Source organism: Chelonia mydas, chromosome 6 (assembly GCF_015237465.2).
Source record: "Chelonia mydas isolate rCheMyd1 chromosome 6, rCheMyd1.pri.v2, whole genome shotgun sequence".
NCBI lineage: Eukaryota > Metazoa > Chordata > Testudines > Cheloniidae > Chelonia > Chelonia mydas.
In genome coordinates, this window is record NC_051246.2 from 123,866,909 (window position 1) to 123,889,326 (window position 22,418).

Genomic DNA, 22,418 nt, shown 5'->3' on the forward strand with positions numbered 1-22,418 from the left:
CCTACAGCCTCTCAAAACACTACAGAGAAATGAAACTACCTGCTGGAGCAAGAGGACTCCCTGTGCTGAAACACTGCTCATGCAATTCTTGGGGAAGTATAACCGCATCCTAAGTAGACAGGCCAATGCATAATGGCAGTAACAAATTACTTGGTTTTAAAGGTAGGGAAAGGGGGAAATATTTTAAAGCCACACTGTTGGGTCAGGGTAGGCTCAAAATTTAGGGTATGTAAAAAACAACTTTTGGTCAAGTGAAAAAATGTATTTTCAAAATTTGTTTGCATACACTTTACTTTTAGAGAATTATTATTCACCAGAAGTCTACACCACCCTACCATTGCAGCATTCAGAAACAGTATGAGAACAAAGAAGTGAAATTGACTGCTCCAAGTGACAGGATGAAAAAAGTAAACAAATGGCAAAAGTGAACTGGCTTTACAGAAAGCTTTCAGTTTTAATAATTTCAGGTGCAGCTACCAGATGCCAAAGAAAATACTGTATAGCACAGGGACAGGAGAAGAATTCCCCCAAGTTTACTTCATATGTTCATTAAGGATTACTAGATTGCTAAGAACAACTACACACAAGTCTTTTTTTTTAAAACACGAGTTTCAACAATTTGAAAGTCCGGGGCTTTTATTCCTCGAGATGTAGATCAGTAATTTATTGTTACACATTGTAAATCTGTCTCACTCCCATCTGATGAGGTCTTTATTGAACCATCCCTCTTCACTTCTGCCTTTTTCACCCCTTTTCTTTTCCCACTGTCAGGTCTTTCCTTCTTTTTAGGAAGAAGCATCCCCTGCTCTTTGCATTAATTGTATAATTTTACACAGACCTCAAAAACAAGAGACAAATAAATATTTCCAACCTATTTTACATGGTTCTTCATACAAACAATCCAAGAGACATTTCTTAAGCACTTACAGAACATGCATTTTTGCCAAAGTACAAAGTCATCACATAATACACCTTCCATTAGAAAAACATCCACAGGCCAAACCAACTACTCACTACTCCAAACACTCAAGGGACCAGATAGCAGCTTTCCAGGATCCCTTCACTTAAAAGCTGGGTGTCGCTACATTTGTCTGGTGCACACAGCTCCTTCAACAGGCTCCACTGCAAGTTTGGACTTCTGTACATATTGAGTTTCCCCACCTCCCCAAACTTTTTTTTTTAACACTTTTCTGGGTTCCTCAAACTTTCCCCCTTAAAGGGTCATATCACAATGACCTTCTCACCTGGATGAAGGCTGACAGGACTCTTCATAGCCCACGAATGTTACTCTTGGATTGGTCATTGCAGAGCAATGTGAAGCCCCAGGTCTCGTGGTACTTCCTGTCCCCTGAAGCTGGAGATGAGGTCCTCAGTCCAAGCCTCCCGATTGAGCCGATAATTCTCCTTGCTTATTACTATTCTATGGCTTCCTGCTCTTGGAGGAGATTGTGCTGCAATAAGAAGTCTCTGCTCATTTTTCTAAACTCAAAGTGATCAGCTTGAAATTTTTTTGCCCTGTCAAATACTGTACAATGAAACATTTAAAAACAACTGGTACTTTCCAAAAGTTGCCTACGGTAGTTCTAATGTAACTATATTAAGCAGAAACTATTCACAGAGTTCCTGCAAAAGGACTTCAGCACTAGGGAACACTGGTGGGCTGCACAAGTGCTTAAAGTGTGCCCCAGTCATTTTTGGAGCTCTTCAATATGAACAACTCTCAGTCACCTATATCAGATCCTGTAGCAGTGTCACACACTGGGCCATCCATTCAGTCGCTCAGAATGGAATAACACTACTCAAAACTATATTAGCCACACACGAAAGCACTATTTTTTTTTTCAGGGAGGTGCGCAGGCTGCTAACTGCAAGTGCAAATGCTTTACTTAAATCAGCAAGTCCATTTGGTAAAAACCTGTCCAAGGCATGCAAATAAAAGCACAACACTTCATTGTGCAATCAAGAGCTTTTAGGTCTCCCATCCTCAGATGTGAGGAGCCGAACAGTCCATATTCAGGAGATAGTGACTTGGAGCAGTGGTTCTCGGCCAGGGGTATACATATCCCTGGGGGTATGCGGAGTTCTTCCAGCAGGTACATCAACTCATCTAGATATTTGTCTAGTTTAGAACAAGCTACATAAAAAGCACTAGCGACATCAGTACAAACTAAAATTTTATACAATGACTTGTTTCTCCTGTTCTATATACTATGCACTGAAATGTAAGTACAATATTTATATTCCAATTGATTTACTTTATAATTATATGGTAAAAATGAGAAAGTATGCCATTTTGCTGTACTAGTGTGTGGGACCCTTTTGTATTTTTATGGCTGATTTTGTAAGCAAGTAGTTTTTAAGTGAGGTGAAACTTGGGGGTATGCAAGAGAAATCAGACTCCTGAAAGGGGTACAGTCATCTGGAAAGATTAAGAGCCACTGACTTAGAAGCACAGCAATGAACTATGCAAACACTTTAGTCCACCATCACTCTATTAATGAAACTAAACCCTAGATCACTGTTATTAAGAGCTCACACAAAAGACAAGAGCATTACGAGTTTGCTGTACATAATGGGTGGGAAAAGCACCATTATCTGTCTTGCCCCAGCACTGCACCCTTTTATTTGTAGTTATTACTGCAAGCTTCTTTTTTTTTTTTAGACAATGGATGTGCTATTGTAGGTACCTTTATGTCGTGCCAAAGCACATATACACAGCAATTCAGAACAATCAGCCTTGCTTTCATGGGAGCAAAGGTTGCAGCCAAATGAAATGGGTGGAGACCACATTAAACAATCTTGGAATCTGCGAATAGGATATAGGAAAATGTGACCATAATGCAGATGCAGCGTTCCCTTTCACTTTCAAACATTACGGGTGAAATAAAAGCTTCAGGAAACAAATTTAATTATTTGAATATATTAACTAAGCAGAATTTTTCTCACTATGTTCACGAGATACAAAGAGTCTTAAAATGGTGCACTAAAAGGTCTTAAACTAAAAGGTAAGTTTCTCAGCCGAGAAGGAACACTCAGATTAAAAGATACAGGATACCTGTGAAATGTCAGCATATCGATTCTAAGAACGTCCATCCATCCATGCAGAACATTCCCGTCTCTAAGATGTGACCAGATTCATATTTGCCTTTTAAAAAGGGGGATTTTCAAACTGAAACACCTTCCTTCCCCTTGCTTGCTTTTCAGGTGTCTGTCAGTCAGCTTTCTCCTTCACAAATCAGGTTCTGCCTCTGCATGATCATGCATTGAAGTCATGTCCTTGAGTCTGTGACATCAGTCTGTTGCCATGGTAATGATGAGGGCTGTCCAAAATTCAGCATTATGGCATCACTGCAGGATCAAGCAGCAGAGAAAGCTAGCATCTGAAAGTTAACAAGCGTGGCAGGAACAATTATTAAAAGGCCTTTCATTTAAATTTTAGCAATATGTTAGCCCCAAGAGATAGCTGCATTCTGAAAAGTATTTTTTAGAAGCCTTCTGTTACACAGATGTCCAGGAGTTCATAGAATCATAGACTTTAAAGGTCAGAAGGGACCATTATGATCGTCTAGCCTGACCTGCTACACAACGCAGGCCACGGAATCTCACCCACCAACGCCTATAACAAATCCCTAACTTATGTCTGAGCTACTGAAGTCCTCAAATCATGGTTTAAAGACTTCAAGGTGCAGAGAATCCTCCAGCAAGTGACCCGTGCCCCACGCTGCAGAGGAAGGCAAAAAACCCTGACCTGGGAACACCACCAAGGCTGACAGCAAGTACCAGCCCAAAATGTGGTCTTACTAAGACAACTATAGGGGACGCAATGTGCCCATACAAACAGAAGGGAGAACGTGTCTGCTAGGGCAGCCAGAGTGATGAGTGACAGCTTGGAACAGCAGATATATCTTTGGGTAGATGACACTACATGGGTCACTCATGTTCCCACACAAACCCAGACCTATCCTGCAGCTGTAATTTATCTACAAGGGATGGCTCCTGCTGGCCTGTTATTGTGGAATGACACTTTTTTTGGCCTCAGAGTTCCAGGAGGTCATGAGATAAGGTCATTGTTATGGAAAAGGTGATGCTCCACATGGCAGGCCCTCCAAAAATCACAAGAGGTCTTGAGTTGGATGCCAAGAGTTTGCACTGAGGAAAGGAAATCAGAGAGCAATGATCTGTGCACCTGTAAACAATTCCCATCATAAACTGTGCAACAATTAAAAAAGTACCTTAGCGTTGTCACTCCGTGTAGGCTTAGACATTACAGTTCTCTAGGGTTTCTTGCACACTCCCGGGAATGACATTTCTGAAGAACAAAAGAAAGAGGGAGGTTAGAACCACAAACAATTAATATGTAACAAACACGCTCTTTAAACTAAAAAGAGCAACCAGAAACATCAACAAATGCAAAGCAGAGAACACACTGACCAGGAAACAGATCTGTAGGGTTCCACTGTGAAGGGACCATATGAATCATAGGACCAGAAGGGACCTCGAGAGGTCTTCTAGTCCAGTCCCTTGCACTCATGGCAGGACTAAGTATTATCTAAACCATCCCTGACAGGTGTTTGTCCAACCTGCTCTTAAAAATCTCCAGTGATGGAGATTCCACAACTTCCCTAGGTAATTTATTCCAGTGCTTAACCACCCTGATAGTTAGGACGATTTTCCTAACATCCAACCTAAACTGCCCTTGCTGCAATTTAAGCCCATTGCTTCTTGTCCTATAAGAACAACAATTTTTCTCCCTCCTCCTTGTAACAGTTTTCAAGTACATAAAAGGTTATGTCCCCTCTCAGTCATCTCTTTTCCAAACTAAACAAACCCATTTTTTCCAATCTTCCCTCATAGGTCATGTTTTCTAGACCTTTAATCATTTTTGCGGCTCTTCTCTGGACTTTCTCCAATTTGTCCACATCTTTCCTGAAATGTGGCACCCAGAATTGGACACACTATTCCAGTTGAGGCCTAATCAGCGCGGAATAGAGCGGAAGAATTACTTCTCGTGTCCTGCTTACAACACTCCTGCTAATACATCCCAGAATGATCGCTTCTTTTGCAATAGCGTTACATTGTTGACTCATATTTAGCTTGTGGTCCACTATGACCCTCAGGCCCCTTTCAGCAGTACTCCTTCCTAGGCCGCCATTTCCCACTTTGTATGTGTACCACTGATTGTTCTTTCTTAAGTGGAGTACTTTGCATTTGTCCTGATTGAATTTCATCCTATTTACTTCAGACCATTTCTCCAGTTTGTCCAGATCATTTTGAATTTTAATCCTATCCTCCAAAGCACTTGCAACCCTTCCCAGCTTGGTATTCTCCATATATGAATGACAGTCAAGGTCAGCTCAAAGAAGAGGAAAGAGTTGTGACTTTACTGAAATGTGATCTAAACCCACCAGCAAGACATTGTAGCAACTGTCTATCCTTAGGCTAGAGGTGGAACCATACCCTGACGGAAAATGGCTATATTACCTTTGTCATAAGTTTAACACTTTTCAAAGACACCCACAAAGGCACAACAGGAGGGATTCTCCCCTCTGCTACCATCCACATTCACTGCTCCGTAAGAGCTTCACAGCCAGTCAGAGGAGAATTTCCCCAGCACAGATGGTGTGCTGGACAGCCACAGGCTGCCTTGTGCATGCCCCTTGCAAGTACCAGCATAGGGGGTGGGGCACAGCTATCAACACAGCTACAAGCCACTCTGGACATCACAGACAGTTCCCTAAATTACACCACGAACAGTTTTGATCACTAGGATTCTAGGCTGACTGGAAGTGCAAAGGGGGCTTAAAAGCCACCTCTGCTTTTCCCTCCCTCTGGCTGCACCTCTGCATGCTGCAGCTCCAGAAAGAGCGGCACAGCGTCTTGCTCCCTTAAAACACCAAGGACTGCTACAATTGCTCACGGACAAACGTATGCCTTCACTGAGGGCTGCCAAACACCTGGCTCAGGAGTGCCAAGTTACCACAGTGAAAGGGTGGCTACCCTGCCACCAGGGAAAGTTCCATTGGTCAGCCAGGAACTTGGGGAACAGTGTCATCATTGCTTCCAAAACAAGTGCTGCCCCTCCAGGGAAAGTGCAAGAGGTGTGGGCATCTAGGGGCATCCATCCGTCAGTCTGTGGACGGGATAAATGTCTCCGTGGTAGACTGCAGAGCATCCATTTTTAAAGATGCCCATCCTTTTCCTTGCCTGTTCCTCTGTTTGCACCAAACATGTGCCCTTCTTGGGGCCAGGCATTGGCTTCCAAACACCTCTCTACCACAATCAGACTCTTCATCCTCACAGCAAAGGCCCTGCACAGTGCTGCTCCTGCCTTTATAGGATCTATGGTGACCTAGCCTCAAAACCCTGCTTACCTCTTACACTTCAGAAGTTTCAGCTCACTTTTTGGCTCCTCTGCCTTCTGCCACACCCATCACCTACTGCCCCTAGTCCTTGAACATCCTTACATCCCTGGGAGCCCCTCAATGCCAACTGGCAGAGGGCACACTATACCATCACTCACATCAGGCCTGACACATTCGTTGCCCACAAACCACCGTTGTCATAATCTGTATCTAAAAAAAGTTGTGCAAAGTATCATAAGCAAACTGGTAACATGCTGGTCCTGAAATTCATTGTGTGATGTATGTACAGAAACATACAATTGCATGCTGGAAATATGTTCTTAAAATGCATTTGGCAGGCAGTGCATAAAGTCCAGCCTGCCCCCAACAAAAGGAATGTGTATTTACCTGTCTGAGTAGCTTGATCACAGAGGCCAAGGAAAAGTACATTGAGCTACCAGATGAACAAAGCCATGGAGCTAGCAAGCAGGGGAGATGAGCTCTTAACAATCACATCGGGGGATGGAGTCTGCACCCCGAGGAAGCCTTCCAGGCTCTTGAAACAGAGACAGTGAACTTTGAGGTAATAGAACGAGGGCAGAGACTTTTGAGTTACCCATCTCCTAAGGGACAAAGGGGAGCAGCAGCCTTTGAGTTCATAAAAAGTGGATCCTGTTGACCTGGGAAGCAACAGTAGCTAGAAACCGATTATAGGTGAGAAACCTGCTCAGACAAATATTGTAACTTGCTGAAATTAAGTTTTAGTCACTAGAAAGCATGTTTTGTCTTGTTTTACTTGTATCATATCTGTCCCTTTCATCCTGGCCAATTAGCACTTAGATCTCTATTCTTCCTTAATAAACTTACTCTTCTTTTATTACACAGCACTGAGAAGCTATTGTATTAAACTGGAGAGTGAGTCCTCAACTAACCTAACAGGCTGATGAGCACACAGTCTCTTTGGAGGCAGAGAATGTAACTTCTGAGTGAGAGGGACTGGACACGGCAAAGACACATCTCTGGGGAACTTGGGAATTGGGCTTTCCTGGTTAGCACCTGAAGTCAAGGTTTGGCCTGACAGAGTCCTGAAGAGTTTGCTGGCAAGGCAGGCAGACTGGTGTGGCAGGGAGCTGACACCCAGCTTAGCAGCAGCAAAGCTCTCACTTGCTGAGGCTGAGAGGGGTGACAGTTGCTCACAGTTCTAGGTGCCACAAGAGAAGCGTCACAATCCTCCCTGACTCACTCTCAACACTTCTTCTTCCAACACTGACCTTCTTTGCTATAATCCTGGACCCACCCCCAGTTTTTAAAAGAGGAACCAACAAGCAGCATCTCACGATCTCAGCTCACCTTCTGCTAACCCCTCCACCCACTTCTTGTTTATCAGCATCCTCCCACACTGGGTTATCAAACTTAAAACAAACCACAGGGCGGGGACCCACAGTTTATTGCCACACACACTTATGGTGCGGTAATAAATAAATTCCACAGCCTGTTCGAGCCTAAAGAATCTGAGCTTGGTTCAGCTCTGGTTTACACCAGCTTCTGAATAACTGAACGGCTCAAGTGCCACTATTAACTAATTCACTGCCAATCACGTTAGTAGAAACACCTAGTTTGAGTGATTATCTAGCATCACTGGATGTAGTGGCAAATATTAGGACATCGAACTGTTGCCGAGGAGCGCTTGGGAAGAAAACAAAAGTCAAATCTCTCCACCTCTAAATGTAACATTACTTCCACCCATACCCAGAAGGATGAGAGAAAGAAGAAATGCATCCTCTCCAGAACAAAGCCTCAATTGTCTCCCAATTTCCAAACCCAAACACACCTTCCTGCTGCCAAGAAAACCAACTGTCCAAGGCTTCAGCCTTTTCCCGGCCCTTCTGACAGCTGTTACAACAGCAGTCACCTGGTTTTCAGTACAGGAATCTGTAGCACAGTGAGAGCTGAAACTCTGAGGCAGCATTAAGTAAACCGAATTTAATATCAAAATGAATCCAAGTCCCTGCTTCATAACTGGAGCCTCTCCTGCATAATGCAGGCTGAATGAGCCCTACGCAGGACACAGGGCCTTGTTTATAACTAATAATTGAGATGGATGGGGGAGCGGGGGAAGAGGGTGGGGAGAGAGAAGGAAAAGTGATTTTTTTTTTTTTTAAACATACCCCACACACCATAAGATACACAGAGAATTGCATCCAGGCCCCACAAGGAGAAAGTCATTTCATGTCTACATGGTACTACACCTCAAATATGTGTCTTGGGTTCTTGGCCCTCCAGGTCAGCATTGTAAGTTTTGCCCCCTGAGAAGAACAGGTACAGGATGCTTTGTGGAAGACACACTGAAGGCAAGGACTGAAACAGGGCACTGGACCTTGGGGCACATGAGCATACCGTAATCCATCCATTATGGCCCTTGGCCTTTTACACTGGAAGCTGCAGTTGCAGGTCCCGTACTTGCTCCTAGCATATGCTCTGCAGAAAGTCTCATATAGGGCTTGCTGCCTCTTACACAGAGGGGCAGGCAAAGGAGACCCAAAGGGCATTCTATGCAGGGAATAAGAACTGGCGGGGGAGATGTGAAGCCCTGGAGACAAAAGCCAGAAAAGACCCTGAAGAGTGGTGAAACTGTTTCAGGTTGTGCAGTTTTGGTCCGAAGCCCTAAGAAAAGAAATGGAGCTGTGCCACTGGTTGAAGCGTGATTTCACCATCCCTGGCCAGCAGATCACCTATCAGCTTACGTGGGCATAAAAGGACAAATTCAAAATAGTAGATACAAATACCATAATGGGAACGCAAACACTATTTGGTAAAAATGGGTTAGCCCCTGCAAGTATCTAGTATGACCAAGGAAAGGTGATATAATCATTCCACAACCACCTGTTACCTGGCTGATGGAACAGAACCAGGTTTTATGGCATCTTTGGCACCATGTAGAGGAAAGGACATCACTACCAGGCAAGAGCCGTATAACATTTCTCACCCTGCAAGATACCAAGCTGACCCTCTAGACTACAGCATTTGGAGAATTGCACTTTCACTGCTCAAGGCTCCTTCCTAGTCCACTGCACTAAAGACATCCTAACCTCTTTGAAAATCAGTACCTAAACATGACCACAAAGTTTGTGTTCACTTGCATACTGATTTTCAGGGGGTAGGGTTTTTTCAGTGCAAAAGACGCTCCACAGTTCATAAGAGAAAGGCTCTCAATTAACTCGCCTGTATAATGAGACTAAGCATAGGCCCCAATAACATGGTTTTTAAAGATCCCAAGGCAATTTTTGCAACTGTGTGCATTAGCCCCAAACACGCTGTGTCTTTAAGTCAGTTTGTAAAGTGCTTTCAGATCCTTCTAGATGAAAGCCATCATACAAATGCTAGTCCTAACTTGGTGGAGCATTTTGGTTTTGAAATTCCCATACTCCAACGAGAAACTGCAGAACTTTGGAATTAATTTGCAAACTGGACACCATCAAATTAGGCCTAAATAAAGACAGAGTGGATAGGTCACTACAAAAAGTAATTTTCCCTCTGCTGATACTCTCACCTTCTTGTTAACTGTTGGAAATGGGCCACCTTGATTGCATTGGCTTCGTTAACACTACAAAAGTAATTTTCCCTCCCTCGGTATTCACCCCTTCTTGTCAACTGTTGAGAATAGGCCAATTCTACCTTGACTGAATTGGCTCGTTAGCATTGACCTCCCCCCCCTTGGTAAGGCAACTCCCATCTTTTCACATGCTATAATATATATTCTGCTTACTGTATTTTTCACTCCATGCATCTGATGAAGTGGGTTTTAGCCCACGAAAGCTTAGGCCCAAATAAATTTGTTAGTCTCTAAGGTGCCACACGGACTCCTCGCTGTTTTTGCTGATACAGACTAACACGGCTAGCACTCTGAAACCTGGTATTGTATCACCTGCAATTTCTGAAGAAGTTTGATGCTGTAGTTGAACCTACACAGAATTCTAGTGCCAGCACAGTGAGACTGTGGCTATGTCCACACTACAGACCTTACAGCAGCACAGCTGTACCGCTGCAGCTGCACCATTCTAAGGAGACACCTCTCCCGTCAGCATAATTAAACCACCCCAACAAATGGCGGTAGCATGGCTGGAGAGCATCTCCCACCAACATAGCGCTGTCCACACCATCGCTTTTGTTGGTGAAACTTATGTCGTTCAGGGTTGTGTTTTTTTCACACCCCTGACCAACGAAAGTGCTAGCGTAGACATAGTCTGAAGATCTGCAATGACACTAAATCACTGTAACAAATGTTACCAGCATAGCCATTTGCGTCAGACACATCCCTCATTTTCTTTCACTTCAAGAGTAAACTCAAACTTTAAAATAAAGATGCCTGATGGCAGCATATTATTGTGCTCCTACCTGATCTTTGCGCATCCTCATACCCCACACCTCCAGCTAATGGAGATCAGAGCCAACAGCACCCTCCACTGAGTCTGAGGCAGGCTCCTCATGCCAAGAGACACTGACAGGCAGTTTATGAAGTGAAAAAGGTAGTTATAAGCTGATGGAATAGAGCTCTGAGGCTGCTCTAAGTTATGCTGGGGACCGAATTGGAAAAACACATGGAATATATGCTAAGTTTTCCATAGTGATCTGAAAGTCCTGACCACAAGATTCCCATTCAAGTCAAAGCCAGTCAGAGTGAGACAAACACTTGTGCAATGCTTTCATGATTTATTATGTAAAAAGTCAAGCGGACCTCTTGTCTAGGATGGTGTCTGAGAAATTCAACAGTCATATCACAGCAGAAAGCGGTCTCCTGACATGTTTGGGGAATTAGTGCCTTTTATGGGAGTATGCAGGAACCAGACATTTTTTTTTAGTGTTTCTTTGAGGTAACAAGAACTGGCCCATGGGGCAATAATTACCAGTTCCAGAGAAGTATTTTATCAGGAGTTCACAGAGCGATGTAAGTCTGTGAACTGAGCCCCTGCACAAATGCACTTTTATTCCATTTCAAAAGAGACAAAAGCCTCCTCTAAAACTTTACCCAGTAATTCCTTTTTGACCTCACCTCTTGCGTCCAGGGCCATGTCTACACCACAGAATTGAAGTAATAAGGTTGAACCAGTTTAAACACAAAACATTCAATGCAACCATACTAGTCATGTGAATTTGAACCACTGGAGGTTTCACCCTGCTTCTAAACTAGTGACATTCTAAGCTGTTTCAATTGCAATGCCTTCTGGGTACCCATCCCACAGTTCACAGCACAGTGGTTACAGTAGTAAGTCCTAGTTGAACTGATTTACTCAACCATTTTAATGCCTCCCACATGGACACTGAACTGGTATTTAGCCTTGCAGAAATCAAAGCTAACCCAAACTGTATTGGCTTAGGTGCAAGCCATTTGGAACACTTGCAACCATGGATTCAGGGTGTTTAACAAGCATGCCCAGGCCAAGACATTCTTAACATGGTACAATTTTTTCAGTCTACTCAATGCCAAAGAGGAGCACTAGCTTTAGAGAACTTTCAAAGAGAGTTTCCAGATAAATTGGGACAGTGTTTTAAAGCTTTTCCACATATGTTGGAGGTACATCTCAATTTTTTAGAGTGCAGCCCAGATATGAGTCATGACAGCTGCAAGCAGCTTTGTTCTCTAGCTGACATTCATAGGATGAGATTACAGTTTATCACTGGGGGGAAAGTGTGTTCAAGTTTTGTTCAGATTAACTGTCACAAGCCACACCTCAGCTGCTGGAGGGCTATCAGAATCCATTGTCATGTCATTACAGTGCTAATCTATTTAGTAATGGAAGTCACTGGAGTTGGAAGATAAATAAGCCCTTTTTTTTTTTTAAGTACACAATATCTCATCTTGTTCTTTGGTTCTTCCTGCCCACGCCAAAATTTACTTTGAAGAAATTTGAGGGTGTTGCTTACAAGATGCAAAGAAGTCTGGTCTGGAAAACTGATTTTCAGAACACCTGCTTCGGTCTAACTGCCAAGATAGAGGAAGATTGCTGGTTTATTTGACCTGATCACTTCCTGTTCTCAGAATCAGCCCTGGCACACAACAAGGCCAACAATTTCAGATTTGAATGCCTAACTTTAGGTATTTAAATAAAAGAGGCCTGATTTTCAAAAATGCACTATTCCTATTAACTTCCATGGGCAGTTACTGGTCTAAATCACTGCTAAGTACACATTACATCTCCCCTGTGCCCAGTCCACACAGGATGAAGTGTTACAGCCTCACACTACAGAACCTGGTCCTTTAGTTTCAGCCGTAGAAACTTGTGCTTACAGCTCTGGAGGTCTCCAATTCAATTCCCAGTGTTGGCCAAAGTGTCCAGCACGCTGGCATTCAGCCTAACTTTGGGCACCTGAGTTTTGGCCCATATGCACAAAGAACTGAAATGCACTTCATCCCAAAAAGAAACACTGCATATGTTGTAAAATGGCCCATGTGGATTAGATGGATGGTTGAGTGCTGGGCATAAAGGACCAGAAGCCTGGCATACCCAGAATCAGATCGCTCCCTCCAAGTGCAATGCTCATCGGGAATATCAATAATAAGCATGCTAAAAACCCACTCAGATTTATCATCCTACTCTTTAAAGTTTTGTTGGGTTTTTTTGGTTTGTTTTTTAAATCTAATATGTCCCTATCCCCAATTCCCTACCCTGGAAGATTGATGAGAATCATCTGTAATGAAGACTAGTTCATTCTGGTATGCGCTACATATATTTTTAAAATCTTAGGACCTTTACTGATGTAATCAGCAACATTTGTACTTCTGAAGCTTTTTATTAAGGCAAAGTTGCAATAAAATATTCATATTATATCATACATTACTACTTATTTATTCAGGCTCATGTTAATATTCAAAGAACCTGACTAAAAATTCCCGCTTGCTGGGTGGGGAGCCCTCCTCCGAGTACACTAGAAAGGGTGACCACATTTCTGAATACCTATCCTCGTTTTGGTGCTTCTCTTGTGTTCATACCTGATGTAAAGGCTTTTCCATTACACGGACAGTCCATATTTTACTATATCACAATTCCATTGGAGAAGTTATATTTTTCCAATAACGTGCGATACAAAGACTTGCTGCTAACAATAAAGAAAAATGTAGATCCTTTTCTGGTGCACTGAGTAAGCAGGTGAGAGGATATCTAGGAAGGCTGAATTTTCTAATAAAGTGAATCTCTTTAATAATTTCTTCCCCAAACCATCTAATTCCACCACATGTGCAAGTATGTCCCCCTTTCCCAGCAGTCCTTCCAACAGAGCACCTGATGTAAAGTTTCAGAGTAGCAGCCGTGTTAGTCTGTATTCGCAAAAAGAAAAGGGGGACTTGTGGCACCTTAGAGACTAAAATTTATTTGAGCATAAGCTTTCGTGAGCTACAGCTCACTTCATCGGACGCGTGCATCTGATGATGTAAAGTGTTACCTGAGTCCAAAACAATTGCTGAAAAGGATGAACTGCTCTCCTTTTTAAAGGAGTGCTTTGTTGACATGTATACTGTATTATTCTTAACTATTGCACTAGTGATCAACACATGCAACAGAAAAGAGAATCACATTATTGCACAATCTCATTTTGGCATCATAAGCGGACAGAGCTTCAGAACATACCACACCCTGAACCACTCTAACCTCTGGCTCATTTGATCTGCTAATTTTTTGTCCTCCTGGAACCCATACCGCGCCTGAGCATTCCCTGCACCAAAGACCATGTTTGCATTGTCCTTTGCCAATGCTGTGGGTCATCAAGGCAAGTTGCTATAGCCTCCTCTGAAACAGACAAGGGGACACCAGGGAAAATTCTTGAGCATTCTTTGCAGAACAAAAACAAGTTTCTAAATTGTATTTCTAAATACAATCCTAAAAAATTGGCAGTTGCCACCCGTAATCCTCAAACTTCTGAGATTTCAAGGGAAAGACCAGGTTTACTTAAATTCAAGGTTCATAAAAATGTATCCATCTGTGTACCTCCAGATATATATACATCTACCTAAAAGCAAATAAAGGAAAAACATTCCTCCCTTAAAAAATAAAAATCATTTATCCGCTCTCTTTACCTCATTCCCTAATGCAAACGCCTGAAAGATGAACCTTGCACTGCACCCTAAAAGTCAAACTCTGGCTACCTCAGAGCAGGTAAGGAAGCCACTTCCAAAGCTGAAGACTTTCCATGGAGAAAGTCCTACACCAACCCTGTTTGCCTCTGTGTAATGCTATCTTGAGCACCTCAGTTTATTAGCAATAGTATTGCCATAGACCCTATAAGTCCCAGTCATGGACCAGGAACCAACTGTACTAGGCACCATACAAACCCAGAACTAAAAGATGACTCCTGCCCTGCTAGCCTTGGTTTCTAACAGTTGTAATAATCATAATTAAGACTTCTTACACTGAACTAGCTTGCCCGTGTTGCTACAACTGAACACATGCACTGTACAAACTCTGGCACAATCAGTCTCTTGCTACAATTGTATACATGCACCCTACAAAGAGTTTAGCATAGTCAGTCTCTTGTACAGTGCACAAATACAGTTGTAGCAACACAGCAGCAAGTTAGTTCAGCATAAGACTACTGAATTATGATTCTTATTGTATTATGTTTCTACCTGACTACATAGTAAAGATTTCACAGATGCTTTAACTACAGTGAAATACTTGGTGGAAATATATGAAATATATAATCATAGTTAAATACTCAGTGGCCCTCTCTGATGCCCCATCCACACCCTGACCCCAAAACCCTGAGGGGAGGGCAGCAACCCCATAGTCCCAGGTCCTCTCCAACACCCCAATCCCCTCCCTCATTATTCTTCATTACAAAAATAGACTTAACATTACAGCAGATACATGTCAAGCTACACGTCATTACAATCAGGTGGTAAGTACAAAGTTCCAAGAGTTACTTTGAAGTGATGTACCTTAAATAAGGGCAAATGAAAAACTCTCTCTCACGAAAGCAGAGTCCTGAGCACTAAATAAAATGGGGACATAAACTGGAGAGGGTGTCAGCTTCAAAGTCCATCATATCATCTCTGCAGGATTAGCAGTCACCAGGTAAAAGTGTTCATACCTAGACTTCAAAGGAAGCGAGAGTAGAAATGGCAGACCCTTAGAGGAGGGGACTGGAATAGTCTCACTGACAGTTACGTCCTCAGCCACTGGGATGTTGGAATAAAGGCAGAATGCATGACAGCAACAGAGACAGAATGACAGAACAAGTTGCAGTGGGGGAGGTTTAGATTGGATATTAGGAAAAACTTTTTCACTAAGAGGGTGGTGAAACACTGGAATGCGTTACCTAGGGAGGTGGTAGAATCTCCTTCCTTAGAGGTTTTTAAGGTCAGGCTTGACAAAGCCCTGGCTGGGATGATTTAACTGGGACTTGGTCCTGCTTCGAGCAGGGGGTTGGACTAGATGACCTTCTGAGGTCCCTTCCAACCCTGATATTCTATGATTCTATGATATTCTAACGGTAATCTCCAATTTATCAGGACTTTAACTATAAGGTTAGTTTGACTGTTGCCTATCCTGTATACTAGAAATGAAGTTATCTACTAATAAACGTCAGAACTTCCAAACCTAAATGGCACTGGCGACCCCATGCACCAAGTTGCAATGCCCAGAGTGGGGAGCCCTCCGCCCCCCCTCCCTGGCCACCCATCCACACCAAGCCAGCATTAGGGTTGCAGTGCTGGGGTAAAAGGGTGCTGCTGTGGGTGGTGGGTGCCTTCTTGCAGGGCCATCCTTAGGCATATGCGGCTGCACAGGGCACCTGAAAATCTGGGGCACCCCTGAGTCTTATGTCCACCCTCCCGCCTCTTCTTATCCCTTTCCTCCACACTCCCACCACAACTGGCTGCAGCAGCCTGGTGAGAGGGGATCTAGTACTTAAAAGCGAAAAAGCCTTCCAGCCTGCCAGACTTATTAGCACAACACTGAAACTGTTAAAGAGCCATTCAAGTGGTAATGACAGGTTTCAGAGTAGCAGCCGTGTCAGTCTGTATCTGCAAAAAGAAAAGGAGGACTTGTGGCACCTTAGAAACTAACAAATTTATTTGAGCATAAGCTTTCCTGAGCTACAGCTCACTTCATCGGAGCTGTAGCTCACGAAAGCTTATACTCAAATAAATTCGTTAGTCTCTAAGGTGCCACAAGTACTCCTTTTCTTCAAGTGGTAATGAAGCCATTTAACAGGCATTTGCCAACCCCCAGGGATATACTGTCAGTTTCTGAATTTACTGACAAAAAACAGTTGTGCATTACTGTAATATTTACTCAGAACATGTTAGTCTACAGGACCTTAGTTTAACATTTGCTTTAAAATATTTCATTACTGTGTTGCTGAAGATTATAAAATCATGTCTTTGAAAAATCCTCGCATAGATTTTTAGATGCACAATTCGAGTATTCATCTTAGCCTTAAATGCCTGGATCTTCAGACATATCGTTTTTTAAATAAATCCTTCAAAAGACCACCCTTATCTAAAATACACATGCAAGCCCGGGTTGCCATTAGGCATGGGGCACCAGATTAATAATACTGCATAAGGCCCCATAAATCCTAAGGACAGCGCTGCCTCCTTGGCAAGGCAAGGAAGAGGTGACAGTGTGTGCACCCATTGAATTGGAAGGATTACATCCTCCACTTCTTTCAGAGTAACAGCCGTGTTAGTCTGTATTCGTAAAAAGAAAAGGAGTACTTGTGGCACCTTAGAGACTAACCAGTTTATTTGAGCATGAGCTTTCGTGAGCTACAGCTCACTTCATCGGATGCATAGCATATCGTGGAAACTGCAGAAGACATTATATACACACAGAGACCACACAGAGACCACTTCCAGAGGCACAAAGAGACATGGGTTACAGTGGTGAGGTCTAGATCCAACAAAAGCACTCACTATGCCTAGATAGATGCAGATGGAAGGTGGTGCTCCTGCTTTCCAGTGCTACCTAAATTCTGGAAGCGGCAGCAGACCAAAAAGGACTCCCAAACGCTAATTTGCTGAGCAAACTCCCATCCTCAACAGATAAGCAGCAGGGAAATGCAAAATCTAAATTTAAAAATGAACTGCTATTTTCTTTTGAAATATGTTAACATGCAGACATAGGGAAAAAATATCAAACAATAAAGAAATCACTATGAATAAGATTTCACATTTGGCATTCTCCCAAGCTAACAGTGAAATGAAATAGTCGAGCAACACAACTAACTTTATCCCATGGCAGAAATTTTAAGTGGTTAAGATAAAAATATCAAGAGGAAAACAAAAAAGAAAAAGAAAAAAAAACCACTGAAATTTTGTAAAGCAGAAGTTACTTGAACAAAATTCTTGACCTGGTGATTAAGAGTAAGGAAGCAAGCTTGCTTCCAGGTTACTAAGAAAAGAGAAAGGCTAAAAACATAATACAGAAAAATATACTTTATATTTTAATTATTTTGAGACCTTGGTGTCAAAGAGAAGACTAGTTAATATAAAAGCATTACCAATAAAGTAGTTGTTTTTCATCCCTTCCCACACTAAAAAACAAGCTTTTTTCTGCATTTTTTCCTGCATCATGGCTCTGTCCAGCCTGGAAGAATCCATAAGCACTAGAGAATAAGTGAGATAAGCACATCACAAAACCAAAAGCTGAGCAATTGAAATGGGAAGGAATTTTCAGCAGGCTTCTTGAAAAACAAAAAAAACCCTGAAGTTGAGTAAATGTTGGCCTTGGTCATTGTTGCTATGTCTACAGAAGACACTAAGGGCTGGTATATGCTATAAAGTTAGGTCGAGCTAGCTAAGTTGCTCAGGGTGTGAAAATTCACTCCTCGGAGAGATTTAGTTAAGCCAAACTAAACCCCAGAGTAGACACCACTAGGTCCAATGGAAGAATTCTTCCATCAACCTAGCTATCGTCTCTTAGGGTAGGTCTACACTACGGGGTTAATTAGATCTAAGTTAGGCAACTCCAGCTATGTGAACAACATAGCTGGAGTTGACATACCTCAGGTCGACTTATTGCGGTGACCACACCACGCTGGGTCGACGGGAGAAATTTACCTTATGCTTCTCATTCCGGTGAAGTACCGGAGTCAACAGGAGAGCGATCAGCAGTCGATTTAGTGGGTCTTCTTCACTAGACCCGCTAAATCGACCCCCGGTGGATCAATCGTCACTGTGTCGATCCACAATAAGTGGAGACAAGCCCTCAGAGAGGTGGATTTACTACAGCGGGAAGAACCTCTTTCATCACCGTAATAAGCATTTACACTACAGTACTGCAGCGATAGTGTTTCTAGTGTAGACATATCTTCAGGAAAGTTAAGGCTAAAGGTGTGAAGTCAATATGCATAACTTAAAATTTAATTCACCTTAACTTTCCTGAGTGTCTCTGTGTAGACAAGCCCTAATTGAATGTTTTGGAGAAAGGATATCTTTAATAGAGATCCAATAAAGTAAACCCTTTCTACTGCAAAAGCTCACAATACACATGATCAGAGATGCCCTAGAGGTCCTCCAGTAAAACCAAGGAAAACCAGTAAAACCACACTTGACACACTCCATATTCCCAAGGTTAAACAGATGAGCAGAAAATCAAAACTGCTTTTTATAAAAATATTTCAGGCCTTCTTCATACAGTACTTCAAAGACAAAAAGAGCACAACTCTGTTTTTTTAAAACATTTTGCAGTTCACCTCTAAAAAGACCTAACTTCACACCACACACTTTATATTATGTTTGGATTTATTCATTTTTGTATTTTAGCTATTGGACACTTACTTCTAGAGAGAGACTTTGTATTTATATTGGTCTTCACTGTACAGTAATAGTTGCTGAGAGAAAAAAGGCATCTTAGAGCACTTCCCTAATTAAAAGCTAGTAAAATTCTAAGCACAAATCACAAGACAAGCCAAAAATAGTTCAGAGCTGCTAGGAATATTTGAAAGTAACAAAATCCTCAATTACATGCCTATTGCTCAGGCTTGCCAAAAATATGCAAATTTGTTAATTTCATACACTGTAATCAGACCCTGAATGTCAGTTTTCCAGAGTATCGTATACAATAACTTGAACATGCTAATATGGGCGAGCCAAATGTAATCTGTAAGAGATGTTTAGAAAGGTGAAAAGGAAGATTTTCAGATGTACCCTAGATATCCGCTTACTCTATTTATCTATGGACAGGTTAACTGGAACAAGTGCTGTCATGAATGAGTATTAAATAAAATGTTAACTTTTTTATATATAAGAAGCCAAACAGGCTTCTTCAAAGAAATATGGGTGCCCTGATTAGAAACTCATCCTCTCACACTGCTGATTAGGACAGAGTATATGAACAATACATCTGAAGATAAATCCAGATAGCTAAAACCCTGAAGCTGAAAGTCTCCATTATTCTTCCAAAACTGGTTTACAGAGAGGTCTCTGTTGTGTACTGTAGATTCAGTGCACATTCAGTTTTTAAGAATCTTCAGAGTCTAAGAACATAAGAACAGTTATACTGGGTCAGGCCAATGGTCAATCTAGCCCAGCATCCTCTCTTCCGACAGTGGCCAATGCCAGATGCTTCAGAGGGAATGAACAAGACAGGCAGTCATCTAGTGATCCATCCCCTGTTGTCCACTCTCCCGTTCTGGCAAACAGAGGCTAGGGACACTCAGAGCATGGTGCTGCATCTCTGCCCATCCTGGCTAATAGCCATTGATGGACCTATCCTCCAATAACTTATCTTATTTTGGTTTTTTTTAACCCTGTTAGAGCTTTGGCCTTCACATCATCCCTGGCAAGGAGTTCTACAGGTTGACTGTGTGTTGTGTGAAGTACTTCCTTTTGTTTGTTTTAAACCTGCTGCCTATTAATTTCATCGGGTGACCCCTAATTCTTGTGTTATTTACTCTTTCACATAACATTTCCTTATTCGCTTTCTCCACACCAGTCAAGATTTCATAGACTGGTATCATCTCCACCCTTAGCTGTCTCTTTTCCAAGATGAAAAGTCCCAGTCTTTTTAATCTCTCCTCATACGGAAGCTGTTCCATACCCTTAATCATTCTTGTTGCCCTTCTCTGTACCTTTTCCAATTCAAATATATCTTTTTTTAAGATGGGGTGAACAGATCTGCAAGCAGTATTCAAGATGTGGGCATACCGTGGATTTATAAAAAGGCACTATGATGATATTTTCTGTCTTATTATCTACCCCTTTCTTAATGGTTCCTAACATTGTTAGCTTGACTGCTGTTGTGCATTGAGCGGATGTTTTCAGAGAACTATTCACAATGACTCCAAGAGCTCTTTCATGAGTGGTAACAGCTAATTTAGATCCCATCATTTTGTATGCATAGTTGGGATTATGTCTGCTAATGTGCATTACTTTGCATTTATCAGCATTGATTTTCATCTGCCATTTTGTTGCCCAGTCACCCAGATTTGCGAGACCCCTTTGTAATTCTTCGCAGTCTGTTTTGGACATAACTATTTTGACTAGTTTTGTATCACCTGCAAATTTTGCCACCTGTTTACCCCTTTTTTCAGATAATTTATGAATATGTTGAACTGCACTTGTCCCAGTACAGACTCCAGGGGGACACTACCTCTCTGCATTCTGAAAACTCACCCTTTATTCCTACTTTTTGTTTCTTATCTTTTAACCAGTTACTGATCCACGAGAGGACCTTCCCATGATTGCTTACTTAGATTAAGAGCCTCTGGTGAGGGACCTTGTCAAAGGCTTTTTGAAAGTCTAAGTACACTATATCCACTGGATCTCCCTTGTCCACATGTTTGTTGACCCTCCTCAAAGAATTTTAATAGATTCGTGAGGCATGATTTCCCTTTACAAAAGCCATGTTGACTCTTCCCCAACAAATAGTGTTCATCTATGTGTCTGATAATTCTGTTCTTTACTGCAGTTTCAACCAATTTGCCTCCTACTGAAGTTAGGTTTACCAGCCTGTAATTACCAGGATCACTTCTGGAGCTTTTTTTAAAAATTGGTGTCACATTAGCTATCATCCAGTCATGTGGTACAGAAGCTGATTTTAATGATAGGTTACACACCACAGATAGTAGCTCTGCAATTCCACATTTGAGTTCTTTCAGAACTCTTGGGTGAATACCATCTGGTCCTGACGACTTATTACTGTTTAATTAAACAATTTGTTCCAAAACCTCCTCTAACACCACCTCAATCTGGAACAGTGCCTCAGATTCATCACCTAAAAAGAATGGCTCTGGTGTGGGAATCTCCCTCACATCCTCTGCAGTGAAGACTGATGCAAAGAATTCATTTAGTTTCTCCGCAATGGCCTTATTGTCCTTGCCTGCTCGCTCCTTTAGCACCTCGATCATCCAGTGGCCCCATTGATTGTTTAGCAGGCTTCCTCCTTCTCATGTACTTAAAAAAAAAAAAATGCTGTTATTTTTTGAGTCTTTGGCTAGTTGTTCTTCAAATTATTTTTTGGCTTGCCTAATTATACTTTTGCACTTGACTTACCAGACTTTATGCTCCTTTCTATTTTCTTCAATCGGATTTAGCTTCCAGTTTTTCAGGGATGCCTTTTTGCCTCTAGCTGCTTCTTTTACTTTGTTGTTTTGCCATGGTGGCACTTTTTTGGTCCTCTTACTATGTTTTTCAACTTGGAGTCTTCAGTCTCACTACTGATCTGTCACTGATGCCTCACAACCTTACATTATACAGCCTTCTTTTAAGCCAAAAGCCCCGCAGCAGCCCTTCTGTGGCACTGCTTTGGATGCTGACTGCAACTTTCTTTGCGATCAATCAAGATATTTGCTCTACATTTTACATCCTGAATTTAATTTCTCTGAGACAAGCTTGCGAGTTCACACAGAGCTGAAGGTCACCTGAAGAAGAGAACTGTGTAAGCTCAAAAGCTTGTCTCTCTTATCAACAGAAGTTGGCTCATTAAATACATTCTCTCACCCACCTTTTAAAGAGGATAGTTAGATGAAACAATCCATGTTGACTCAAAGAACAAACTCTGCATCTGTTATCTATGTATAACAAGCAGTATTCCTCTTACCAATATTATATATGAAATAAGAGATTGTGAAATGTTAATT

General features: G+C 42.0%; 1 protein-coding gene across 35 annotated transcripts in view; it reads right to left on the bottom strand.

Moving 5' to 3' along the window:
* Positions 1 to 22,418, bottom strand: part of FBXO34 (F-box protein 34) — a 78,604-nt gene that overhangs the window by 49,950 nt on the left and 6,236 nt on the right. For 5 of the 35 annotated variants that reach the window (XR_005225641.2, XM_037901241.2, XM_037901225.2 and 2 more), the window contains 4 exons: positions 4,233 to 4,309; positions 3,056 to 3,380; positions 2,688 to 2,806; positions 1,245 to 1,451 (listed from right to left, as the gene is read on the bottom strand). The gene's annotated coding sequence lies outside the window, so the exon portion shown is untranslated. Of the gene's footprint in view, positions 1 to 1,244; positions 1,452 to 2,687; positions 2,807 to 3,048; positions 3,381 to 4,232; positions 4,310 to 21,553; positions 21,733 to 21,831; positions 22,200 to 22,418 lie in introns of all 35 variants that reach the window. The other 30 variants (XR_005225645.2, XM_043547818.1, XM_037901236.2 and 27 more) reach the window with 16 other exon arrangements.